Genomic DNA, 13,399 nt, shown 5'->3' with positions numbered 1-13,399 from the left:
TCTAAGGTGATAAAAAAGGGCAAATCAATTAGGGATCATGTAATATAGGGTTAGGATTCATGAAAAAATGGCTATGAGAGGATAAAAGAGGATAAAAACCTTAGCTAAAAGATGATCCCGCGTGTGGATAGCAACAATGGCCCAGACGGACGTGCGTGTGATCCCGGCCGCACGTGTGTGGGGCCCACTATTCAGAAAAAGGCCACCTTAGCCCTGGTCGGCCAGGGATGGACTCCAAAACTTCCAAATTTTAGCTCGATCCAATGTACGGTTTGTGCATGGTGCTTCGTCAAAGTTTCAGCTCGCCTGCGGGCCGAAATCTGGAAACCTGCTTCAATGAAGAAATCTGATGCAACAAAAGGATAAATAATAATGATGATAGAAGATGAGATATATGGATGAGAGAGGATAGGGACGGATGGGGATCGATGTGGCTTCGCACCACTGTAGTTAGCCCTTCGAAAAGGGAGGGCTTCGCACCCACTTTTGAATTCTTCCACAACTCACGAAGAGAGCAGAAAAATAAAGCAGGAATTTTTTATTAACTTCAATGAATGAAAAGAACTACAAGGGGTGCCTATTCATAGGAAAACCCTACACCCCAAAACTTGCACCATGTGCGCAACCTATTACTTGGTGAGGAAGTAAACTAAAATAAAAACCAAATAAAGAAATCTAAAGCATTCACGATGTTCTAAATAATAACAATAAGCAAAACCTAAAATATGAAATCAATCCGACTAGCAGGCCATAATCATGAGATCCCATGATGGGCTTTTTTTTTAAATTCTCGGGCCTATTTTTTTGAACAAAAACTCCGTCTTCTAACATGGGGGCCCTCCCTAGACATCGTCATCGATCTAGATCAACGGTGGGGCCCTCCTTCGTGTGTACATGCATAGGGGGCGGCGTGCGTGCGCGTGATGTCCCCATCAGGAAGGCTTATCTACACCCTGTTTTTAATACGATTGTCTGGTCTGTTCTGGTAAAGTGCATGTGATTCATTATGGGGGTGAATGGATCATAACAGTGGGTTTAGTATGACTTCTCAATATATTGTCTGCATCAATGCACTCTTCAGTTGTGGGACATTCTACAACATGTAGCAAAAATTGCATGATTTTTCTATGTTTATTGTCATCATTTCTTGCATTGGTGGATTGTCTCTAGCATTGGGATTTGATGCATTTTTTGTGCAACAATAGTACAATGCTATAACTTATATAATTGCATTTGATCAGTTGTACTAACACTGCGACATGCACATATGGTTTGTATATTTAGATATCCAGCCATGAGAAAAGCCTTGTTGCTAGATGTTAAAGAATATATTGAATACTCTTATTAAACTTTCGAAGTTCGTTGCATGTTTTTTCAATATGTTCATTCTTACTTTTCCTTTTTCTTTTTTCTTTTTTCTTTTTTTTTTTAAAAAAAATTGCCTAAAAAAAGAATCATTGCTTGGAGAAAATTTCCTTAAAGTCTCCTAACTTTAGCTTGAGATTGAATTTCCTTTGGTTTGAGTTGGCAGTAGTTGTTTGGATGACAACAAATAATTCAGCATAGCCTGTGAAGAGACTAAAAATAATGTGTTATCATTTTCATCAATCTTTTCTTGTCTTCAACAAAAATAATATTCCATTTTTCAAAGTGCCATATGTTGATAGTTTAAGATTTATTGGCCTGATAAATGCTAGATGATCTGGGATCATCATTGCCAACATTTTTCTATCATTGAAGGCACATCTACAAATTTCATCAGACGGTGAATCTTTGGTGGTTTATCCTGATACTTTTTTCAATGGATGGAGGACATCAGGGAGATGAAGGAGACTGCTGCAATCTTCACTAATGTTTGTAGGGAACTCAATGACGTAGCTGTATGGATAAAAAGGGTTAATAGTATTCATTCCCTATTGATTGGGCGCTGCCTCTTGAATAGTTTATTTTGTAATTTCTAATAAATTCTCGATTATATCTTAAGGAAACCTCAAAGAACTAAATGAATGTAATTATATTGCAATTGGAGATTGATTGGCGCTGTCTGTAATTTTTTTAATGAGAAATGCCCACTACAAGAAAAATGGACTTTACCGGCGGTCAAAACCGCCGGCAAATACTTTGCCCGCGGTCAGCTAACAGCCTGTAAAGCCTCAGTTGGTAAAGGCTTTACCGGCAGTCAGGACCTTTGCTGACAGTTGTGCTGGCCGCCGCTACATGGTTAGAAGCTACGGTTAAAATTCGTAGAATAGAACGACCGTAGCCATTGGCGCCTAGCTCTTGAAAACATTACTACGGTTTATATCCGTAGCTATAGAGGTCATGGCCACTGACAATCCGTAGCCACAGTGAAATTCTTTCTTATCAAAAAGTTATAAAAAAAAAAAAAAGAAAAGAAAAGGTGACATACCTTGGTTAATGTCAATGATCTCCTTGTTGCCAATGATTGCCATTGTTTCCAAGGGATTGGTTTCTTCTATCGATCTTTGGTGAGCTGTGTAGCAGTAAAAGGCATCAGCACCAGTTAGCAGTTAAAATTAGCTCACACTCCAAATCACCATTCATTGTGTTCTGAGTGGCTGTGACATGTAAAACACAGATCCGTCTTGAATTTACCTTGACATAATATAATAATGGCAGAGAAAAGGAAGTGTGCCAGTGTCACCTGTTTGAAGATAAAGCAGGGAATTTGTAAGACAATTAGAAACACTACATACACACACAAAAACAAAAAAGAAAAGATTCAAGGTCTAAGTCAGAAAATAGACAAAAAACAAAACAAAAATATAACTTTTTTTCTAGAGTAATACTATGACCATTGATTTTGGAGAAGTGGGGTCCATGTAGATAATCCAAAATGCTGATCTAATGGATCAATAGTGGATGGGACCGGACCAAACACACTTTTTGCTATTCTAGGGGAAAATAAACTAGTTTACCTTTAAAACATCCATTGTCAATCCTTATAGATGCCTAAAGCCAAGAACACGAACTCGAACATGACTCCCTTCCTTGAACTTTTCATCTAGCTTGCAGACTTCCTAATCAACCACATCAGATATCTATGACCCACAAAAGAAGAATCTTTACATTTTCAGCCTGGGTTGTAACAACAACACCAGAAGGATCTTTAAATATGAACCAATCACAAAAAAAGAAGGCAATGCCTTCATCTGTATATTAAGAAAAGCTAGAGAAGAAAGAATTCAAAATTAATGCATGAATTGTAGTTTTAACTCTCTAATGAGGAAAACATCCATGTTCTTCTTCTTTAAAGGACTTTAAGTGTGATGTGTTCCCACCAATTTTTCAACTTGGTTTTTAAATACAACACATTTGGGTTTTTATTTTATGCAAGTGGGGCCATGGTTTAGTGATACAATCCATTAATATGCTGGGCCTAGTCATGGTTAGCCAATGAACTAAAAGTTCCCATGGATTGGAAGATTCTAGTTGTAGAATGCAAATTGTTGTTGTTTAACCATCTGGAGAAACTGGTATCTCCAAGTCATGGACTCAGGACGCAAAAGCTGCATCTCCATGTCATGGGCCAAAAAGCCTAATCTAATCTGCAAACAAGACCAGGAAGCCTATGAAGGTTGATTATGCATATTAAGTTGTTTTGGGTGAGGGATCAGCATCATGGATTAGTGAAATCCACAGATTTCAAATCTCCTCAACTTGTTTTATAGTCAAGATTTACAAAACCTGTAGATTTACCAATTCCAACCCCCCATAAATCCATAGATTTGACAAAACAGGAAAAGAAACCACAAGGAGAAGACTCATACATCAAGTAACATCTTCATCCAATTACTAGAATAAATCAAAGTAACAAAAGAGGATCGATATAAATATGAAAACATGTATCTATCAAGTTCTGAATCCTGATAGTAGCATGATAGTCATAAAAATAGCCTTACAGTGAGACAAACTATACTCCAAAAAAGATTAAACAAGAAACAGTAAAAATTACTTTAGTCTGTTGTCTCAATGCCTCCAACTACCTAAAGGTTTTAAGACATACAGGAAACTCCTTTTTTTGAATGGTAATGAAATTAAATACAGGAAACTTTTGCATGGCAGGATTTTCATAAACAGATTGCAAATGGAACAATCATATCATTTACAGAGGTCATACAAATAGAGACTCACTTGAATGCAAAAGCAAACAGAAGGAGAAATATTGGAGAGGCGGATTTACACTGCAAAAGAAAGGAGCATATAGGATAAATAATCACTTTTATGTTGGGAATCTTGTTGTTTCATAAGTAATGTGTACAACATACATAGCAGAAAGGACAATTCTATTCAAAAGAAGGTCGGTCATCATAACAAAAATTACTACAAAGAAGAAAAAGACAACTGACCATAGTGGCAAATGTGACAGAGATGAAAACAAGGGAGACATTACTCAGGTTTATATCCAGCGTTGTTCCAATAGCCGTTGGTACAACTGTAAAAGAGAAAGCACATCTTTGCATCAGGCAATTGGCCTCAATACCTGACAGTTCCTCCAGAGTAGTGATACGGTATTTCTTTAAAGGCTAAAGCGTGTTTTCATCAATAAGAGAGATACATAGGAGCACAGATATGAGTTACCCATAAGTGCTCATGCATGCTAACAATGGTAAACCCAAAAAAGGTAATGTGAAGGTAGGAAAACATAAACTCAAATTCAAAACCTGAGTACGAAAAAAGGCAAAGCCAAGCATCTGCTTATTGAAAACATTTTTCTTTTTGAAAGGTAACACTACTAGGGTTTGAACCCTGGATCACCCACACACACTGCACTGTCTCCACCAGCTTCTTGAAAACATATATATAGATAGTTCTTAAGTAATTCATGATAATGAAAAAATATAGATAAGAAAACACAGGCAATGGGAAGCGGAGATTTACTCACAAAAAGACTAACATTGTTTTATTGTGTAAAAGAGCACTAAAACTGTAAAAAAGAAAAACAAGAACCAGCCAATAATCTTCAATGCATTATGAAATCCAGCTCATAGATAAGAGCACTAAAACTATACAAGAGCACTAAAACAAGAACCAACAATAATCTTCAATGATGACAGTTGAAGAGGATTGAAAATTCAGGATTTTCTGCACTCCTTTTCTCTTGAATTTTAAAAGAGGCCCTTTTGAGGATTTGAAATCCAGGATTTAAAAGAGTCCTCATGATTTGGATGGTTCAGGTTGCATGTAAGAATCTCCATATATACATTTATGCCATGTGGAGGTGGATTGGTCAGGCCATGGAGGATGATGACGATTTCTGTATTTTGATTGCAGCAAACGATTTCTGTATGAACAACTACCCCTTATTTTCAAAAATGACAACAATGTTATGCCTCTTACTATCAGCTTCACGACGAGCAAATAATTGGATTGTTAGGATGTGTGTGGTAACCTACAAATAAATGGTTTTGAACATCAAGAGATTCATGCGTGGTGGATAAAGGTCTACAACCTGATTGCTATCAACACCGCTAGGCATCTAGGCGGCATTATTTTTCTACAAAAAATTAGATCAATGAAAAACATATATACCCAAGAGCATGGCATCCACCATTAAAAACAGCATGAGAAATTAGACCCATTAGCCTACACTTCCTTCCACCACCATAAACCAAATTGATTTTTCTCTCAACCTGGAAAAACTGGCATATACATAAGAGAGATGAAGCCAGACAGTAAAAAATACCAATTTAAAATGCTACTAGCAAAGCAAAATGGAAAATGTACCAATCACTTTCATAGAGAATGATAACATCTGCAGTGGCAAGGTTGATACCCAGACTAATGTATCAAGTAAATGCAATTTTGTTTGAGATGATGCATAACAGAAAAGACCAACAAGTTTCCTTCTCACCCAAAAAAAGACCATTTGTTTCAAAAAAAAATAAAAAATCTGAAATGGGTCTTTTCTCTATTTTGCCTACTCTTGAGAGGATTTGTGAGAAAATGAATGAAAACCATTTCAGAATTATTTTTTTTTATGATTTATTTAAAGGTGAATACACACCCTTGTAGTCTCTTTTCAACTGCATTTATAACTAGAATTTGGTGAGTCTTCTAATGCAAAAAAACAATTCATTGAGCAGGGGATGACAAACATAAGGGCAAAAAAAAGTGTCCTACAATCTAATTGTAGCTCAGATTGGGAAAACATGTTTTTAGATATCCTTGTGTTAATAAAGTTCCCTGTCAAACAAGAAAAGACCTTCCACAAGAAAATGTATAAATTGAAGAGACGTGTCTTTCGTATGCTATCAAATGAAACTAATATAAAAAATAAATGAAATTTGCTTGAGGATTTTGAGATAGAAATTACATTTTTTTCCTGCTGCAGCAAGGCAGGTTACATAAGAGTGTTGGCAGAGTGTATTGGTGCATGTCCCATTAGACAAATGATAGGAAAATATATTTTGGAGCTTTGGGGACCTCAAACTTCCTCAACTTCTCAATTGGTCATTCTTTTCTTTTAGCCTGAGATAGGAACATAAAGGAAAGTTTGGTGGGGATTAGTACTCAATTAAAGGAAAGTTTAGTGGAGAAGATGATTCAAAAAAATTTGTTAAACAATAATACTTATCAAAAAAATGAAAATAAGAAATTGCATATATAAGTAATAAAGAAGTCAAAGTAAAAGAAGTTGCAAATGTAAGAATATCACAGAACTTGAACTGTAAGCTTCAGATGACAAGTTAACCAAAATGTGCTAAACAATTAGAAAGAAAAAAAAAAATCATCTTTATATGAGCCGCATACAGGATTGTTGGGTGCACAGAAATGGACAAGCATCGACGCAGTAAAATATAAAGAAGTGAAGTCCCCTATTACAAAGGAAAAACCAAAAATGGGCAGATCCAGTCATAATAGCCATAGTTGAGCACAGGACTTCTCCTCAGCCAAGTTTTCAGGAAATAAAGGTAAAGAGACCACACACATAAACTAAATCTCTACATTGATGGTGACACACACACACACACACACACACACACACGAATTTCAAAGAGATTTTGGCCTGATAAGCCCAAACAAATCAGCAAAAAACTTGAGCTCATATCCAGTCCTAGGCCCCACTCCTTGAAATCTGACGATACCTGAAATAAAGGAAGCTTAACTTGAAGACTCAAGCATGCTTTATATATTCTTGGGTATGTGACCTGCTGTGGATGGACTACACTCCCAACCCTCCCAGATTGAAAGCCGAATGTGGACCATTGCCGCATTTCACTTCTAAACTGTCACTTTGCAGGCCAAATTATTGAACTTAGGATGGTCCTATCCAGGAGAACTTTTCAAGCAATGGTCCTTCCAAAGTGGGGCCCAGCTGACAAACGGTCTAGATAACAGAACATTACACAAACTGAAAATGAGTATGCTGTATATCTTGGGGCTAAGGATCAAACAGTTCATCTGCATTTCAGTTCTATCGTCAGCAGCCACACGAAGCCCAACAATTCTTACCTTTGCTCGTAGTTCGTATTGGTCATCGGCAAAAAAAAGAGTCGGTAATGGCCCACTTTCTTGCAGTGTCACTAATCTATAGAGGTCTATGCCAATAAAAAAAAAACTCAAAAGAGTTAATGTCTTCCTTAAATAAGGTTCCAAAATTCAAACTGTCACCCCCTCTAGGGTCCAAAAGGCACGATTTACTATGTTGTACACATCCCGTTTCCCTGATTCCTATAACTTCAATTTATACAAGTACATGATTTCTCTGGATTCATAGTTTCAATGCTCGCAACCAACCATATCAGAAAGGTTAGCACTCTTCCAGTCCTCTATCCATTGTTCTTTCATTTCAATATTTTGTTGAAAAATTGATAAATTTTGTGTTTCCTTTTCAAAATGGTCTTGTAGTAACACAAGTAAACATGGCTGTTGTTTTCTAAAATGTTCCTAAAAATTTTAGGATTCTATTAAAGAGATACATGTTACAATCTTTTCACTCTCCATAATCATTTATTTCTCTTTCAATCTTTTCATGGTAAGGTAGGTAATTTTTTCCTCCCTAATCACTGTTGTGTTTTTATCAAAATTAGAATTTGAAAACTTATGAAAAGGGCATGCATAACACTCATTGCATGTAAATTTCATACAGTGCTGGGCACTGAACATGCCACTTACCAGTCTTGAATAAATGCTTGGAAAAGTTACACTAAAGATCAAGGATTAGCAGCCACACTCACAAGTTTGAGAGATCCATAGCATTCAATCAATGATCACATCAAGTTGCACAAACGTCATGTTACACATCTGATTACTAGCCTATGGATATCAATCCAAGGAAAAAAAAAAAAAAAACTACTATCGGACAGCCTAAGAAAAATTAGGGGCAAAATAAAATTCCATTGACTGCAGGAATTAAGAATCATCTGATTGGTGCAATATTCTGGCCAGGCCCTTCAATAAGATGATCCATTGATTGGATTGTCAGCATTTAATTCAATGGATATTGAGTACCAATAGCAACCAGATCTAGAAAACATAGTTCTGTTATATAAAAAAAAGCACAGAGGTTTTTAAGCACATCAGAGAAAAAACGAAAGAAAGAAAGAAAATACATAAAAGACAATGCCTTTTCTATTATTTTTGAAACAGCAACCACACATAAAGCTCTCCCAATTCAAGACTGGCTTCAATCAGTTTCAACTGCTGAAGTAGCTGTTGAACAGAAATAGATCTGATTGATGAAACCAAGCAACTATATGATGGCTCCATAGGGCAAAAAGGCCATTTGAAACCTTTTTGTTGTCTGTCAATCTAATTGGCCCACCATCAAGTGTCTCTGCTACAGAATCCCACTTAGGACAGATACATTATGAAGCCAATGAGATGATCAATCCACACGAGTAAAAGCTGAATCCCGCCTTTACTGTTGGTTGACCAGAAAGAATGCAGTTTGGTCCCCAATCTAATTCAAATAAGCACAGTTGGTTGATCAGAAAAAACGCAGTTTGGTCCTCAATCTAATTCAAAAAAAAGGCACTGATCCATCCAAAAAGTGGAAGGAGAAATCAAGAAACCTGACGTAAGTGAAAAAAATATTACATAGTAAATGCATCGAACAACCAAATCACAAGGGGAAAAACACACGATAGGCATCAGTCACATACAGTGATGAAAAAACCAAAAAGAAGGGAAAAACATTCAAGAAAAAATTTATTAGCTTAGACCACTACATGACTCCCTTCTTTTTTCAATTTCTCTGTTTTTCCTCCCAATCAAAGAACTACACCAAAAAACGATCTCCTCCCTAGAAATTTCATATCCCTCAATTAAAAGAAAATTTTAAAAAATAAATTAATTAATATTCAAAAGATCTACATCATCAAAGCACAAATGAAAAACATCAGACAAAATTTTTAAAAAATAAAAATAAAAATCCTATGAAACGATCTCAACATCAAAATGCAGCACCAGAAACCCCCAAAAATCGTTGCAGAACACAAATGTGACTCAAAAAACCCTAGAAAACATAATGCAGGTCGATGAAACCCTAACCTTACAATGCGGGAAGACGAGATCAAAAAGATTGTGTTTGCTCTTACCTTAAATCGATAAAACGGGAAGCGAGAAAGTAAAACAAACCCTAGATCCAATGCGAACGCGATAACCAAACGGGTCCACCTTTGAAAACATGAGCTCGTTGAGATCTGCGAATCCAAATGAGAGCTCTCTCATCCAGCATTTAAAGTGAGAGAGAGAGATAGAGATGGAAAATCGGTAGTAGGGTTTTCTGAGAGAATCGAGGGAGAGAAAAATTCTAGAGCTTTCACCTTTATCACTGCTGCCGGGTGTTGCAAGAAGGAAAAAAAGGAAAGAAGATAAACACGAGGGAGATAGGGAGATACTGCGCAAATGGATAGGCATTTATGTTTTTTTTTTTTTTTTTTTCCGTTTAATAGAAAAGGATCCTTTGCCCATAGCCGTTAAAATGGGCTGCGGGCAAAGGGTAAGCCCATCAGTCGGCTAAGCCATAATTTGTTGTAGTGGCCGAAGGCTTTACTCCCGGAATAGGAAACAAAATCAGTGTAATTACACAATTGCACGCAATGGTGATTTAAGCATCGATCAATCAACATCAATCGAGCTCCCATGTTCGATCAATCAAACAAAGCCTAAGTTATCCAGAGAGCAAACTATACAAAAACATGATTTCTCAATCGATTGAGCAAGGATTTCGATCAATCAAACTCTCCTGTTCCAGACAGATTAAAGACATTTGACAACAATATGTCCTTTGTAACTTTTGGCTAGTGAGATCTATGAAAGTCCCTTGTGATTCTTGGTTTAGTATTCACGACTCCTGCATGACACCGATCACTATGCCAAAATCTTGATTTTACGACGGATTTCGTAAAAAAGGATTGGTTTAATGATGGACTTAGTCCGTCACTAATGGAAAATGTCCGTTGCGCACAACTTGCCCATTTTTCAGCCATTTTTTAAGGGCTTCCACATTACACACAGAGTGCGCTAGTGTGCCCTGTAGTTTGATTCACTTCTTTTGCTCCAAGGCAGCCCAATATGCCTCTCGAAAGATCAAAAGTGATCAAAGCTGTAATTGTACAAACATGTATGGAGCTTTAGTAGCTACCCTTTCACTAGCTCGTAGTATTTATTGGCTTTCAAGGAATGAAATATTACCATACACCCTTCGCTATTTCGAATTGTATTTATGGTCTTACGTTTTTTCTAGTCCTAATTTCGGTTAGACCCAGAGCATACTACGGATTAATGCTAAGCCCATGGAAATTATGGTAGTAAAATTGGAGGTAGTTAGCGATGGACCTAAATTCGTAGCTAAAATGCTTGGTTCGTTGCAAATTTGTGACAGATTTATTAATCCGTCGTAAAGTATGAGTTTGTGACAGATGTTAGTCCGTCGGAAAGTACCGCCCAAAAAACCCAACAAGCATTTTGCGACGGATTTTAACTGCTTTTGCGACGGTTCATGGTCCGTCATAAATTGATATTTTGACAATTGTCACTTTGAAAAAGAAAATTAAGTAAAATTTTTTATAATGATTAAAAATGAAAATTTAAAAATAATGAGATTTTGATAAAATTTTAATATTTTTAAAAGGAAAATTAATAATTAAAAAAATGTGATTTTAAAGAAAAAAGTTCGAAGGTTTGGAAAAAAATGACAATGTTTGAGAAATTTTGAGATTTTAAGATTTTAAAAAATGAGATTTTGAAAAGAGATTGAAAAGTTTTAAAAATTTTATGATATTGAAAAGCAAAGTTACAATGTTTGAAAAAAAATAACAATGTTTGTGAAAAATTAAGATTTTGAAAAAAATTAAGATTTAAAAATTTAAAAGAATAAAAAACAAAAAAAAAAAAACAAAAAAAAAAAACTAAGATGTTGAAAAGCAAATATTATAGCCCTAGTATAATAGATGTTGAAAAGCAAATATTTGAACAACCAAATATATTTGGAATATGCTAATTAGGATAGAGAACAAAATTGAGCCTAGTTTAACATGAAACCAATCTGATCCATCCAAAACACTTTTTAAATGGGTATGATTAGTTTGTTTAGATATAAATGGATTTTAGGAACAGATGAACGGGATTGATATACATAAAATACATCAATTTGGCTCACATGGTTATTTATCATTATTTCTGTTAGTAGGATCCTCTTGATTTGGAGCTTTGCAATTTTTGGGATCACTTCCCAAAATAAGATGGTACAACATATGGATGGTGTGGATTTACAAAAAAATATATCAAGGTGGGCCCTACACGGTTAGGTAACACCCACTAAGGGAGAGTGGATTAGGCGAGGCCTTGACCTCACTCAACATAGTGTGGCCCTGACTGTGGAGCCCACGTTGATGATATTTTGTATATCCATGCTGTCCGTCTATATCTCCCGCTCATTTTTGGGCGGGTTATAAAAAATTGTGTACATTTAAATCTTAGATGGACCACATCACCGAGAAGAGTGGTAATATAGTGCATCACCATTAAAATTTATGAAGAGCCATTAGAAAGGTTTTAATAGTGTTTATTTGCAATCCAACTTGTTGATAATGTAAAGAGGATCTGGATGAAGGGAAACTACAAAGATCAAATTGATCTAAAACTTTTGTGGCCTTCAAAAGGTTTTGAATGGTTATTCATCACTGTTGTAATTAGTATGGCCCACTTGAGATTATCAAGTTCTTATGATTGGGAATCACATCCTAAATATACAATAGTAAAACATATGGACAGAAAGTATATCAAGGCAGGCCCTACATGGTTATAGTAACACCCATGAAGGGGTTACCTAGGTGGGGAAATGGTACTATAAGGTTGGCTTCATGGGAACTTCCCATGAGGTCGAGCTGTGTGGGCCCCACCATGATGTGTGTAGAACATTAACACCGTGCATTGATGTGTCCCCTTTAGATTAAGGGACATCCCATAAAACAACCATATACGAAACTTAGGTGGGCCTTAGCATCTAAAACTATGTGAAGACATCCCTAAAACATGTAAAGAACTCAGTGGGGCCCACATGAGTTTTAGAGGCGGCTGAAACTTGGTTTGACTCCTCATCCAAGCGGGGTACACATAATGAATGGGCTGGATCTATGAACCATATCTAGATGGGGCCAATAAATGATTATGAATGTTTTAATGGCAGGGTAACCCTTCTCAACTATAGTTTGTGGTGTGGCCCACCCAATCATGGATTGACTTTATTTTTAAGCCTGTGGCCCACCCAAATCATGGTTTGACTTTATTTTTAAGCCCGTGGCACAACATGGAACACTGCATCTAACTGATGGGGCAGATCCAAAGTTCAAGTGGACCCCACCATAGAAAAGAGTAGGATAGTGGCGCCCACCTTTGAAACCTTCTTAGGCCCAACATGTTTATAAGTTAATACAGACATGGATCAAAGGAAAACATAACTATTAGCTTGATCAGAAACTTCTAGCCCAAAGAAGTTTTTACTGGAAGGCATTCAATCCTTGCTGTTTTCTATGGTGGGGTCCATTCTAAGTTTGGATCTGCCTCATACCTTGGCTTATGCTCTAAAATTATGCGTAAAATAGATGAACAGAGTGGATAAACTACACGTATCTATGGTGGGCCCCGCTGAAAATACCATACTTAGTTACACGGTACACAAGAGTTAGGGACGCGGATTGCGTCCTACCCGGCCCGTCTCCAGCTCGGAACGGGCAGTAGCTTTGAGTGGCCACTGTGATGTATGGGTTTTATCCACACCGTCCATACATTTTTTTCTTATCATTTTAAGATATAAGCCGAAGAACGAAGCAGATTCAAGGCTCAAGTGGACTACACAATGGGGATTGAACTCTTACCGTTGAAAACTTCCCGTGGGCCACAAGTTCTGGATGAAGCAGATATTTGTGTT

Source organism: Magnolia sinica, chromosome 9, assembly GCF_029962835.1.
Source record: "Magnolia sinica isolate HGM2019 chromosome 9, MsV1, whole genome shotgun sequence".
Lineage (NCBI taxonomy): Eukaryota > Viridiplantae > Streptophyta > Magnoliopsida > Magnoliales > Magnoliaceae > Magnolia > Magnolia sinica.
This window is presented reverse-complemented; position numbering follows the sequence as displayed.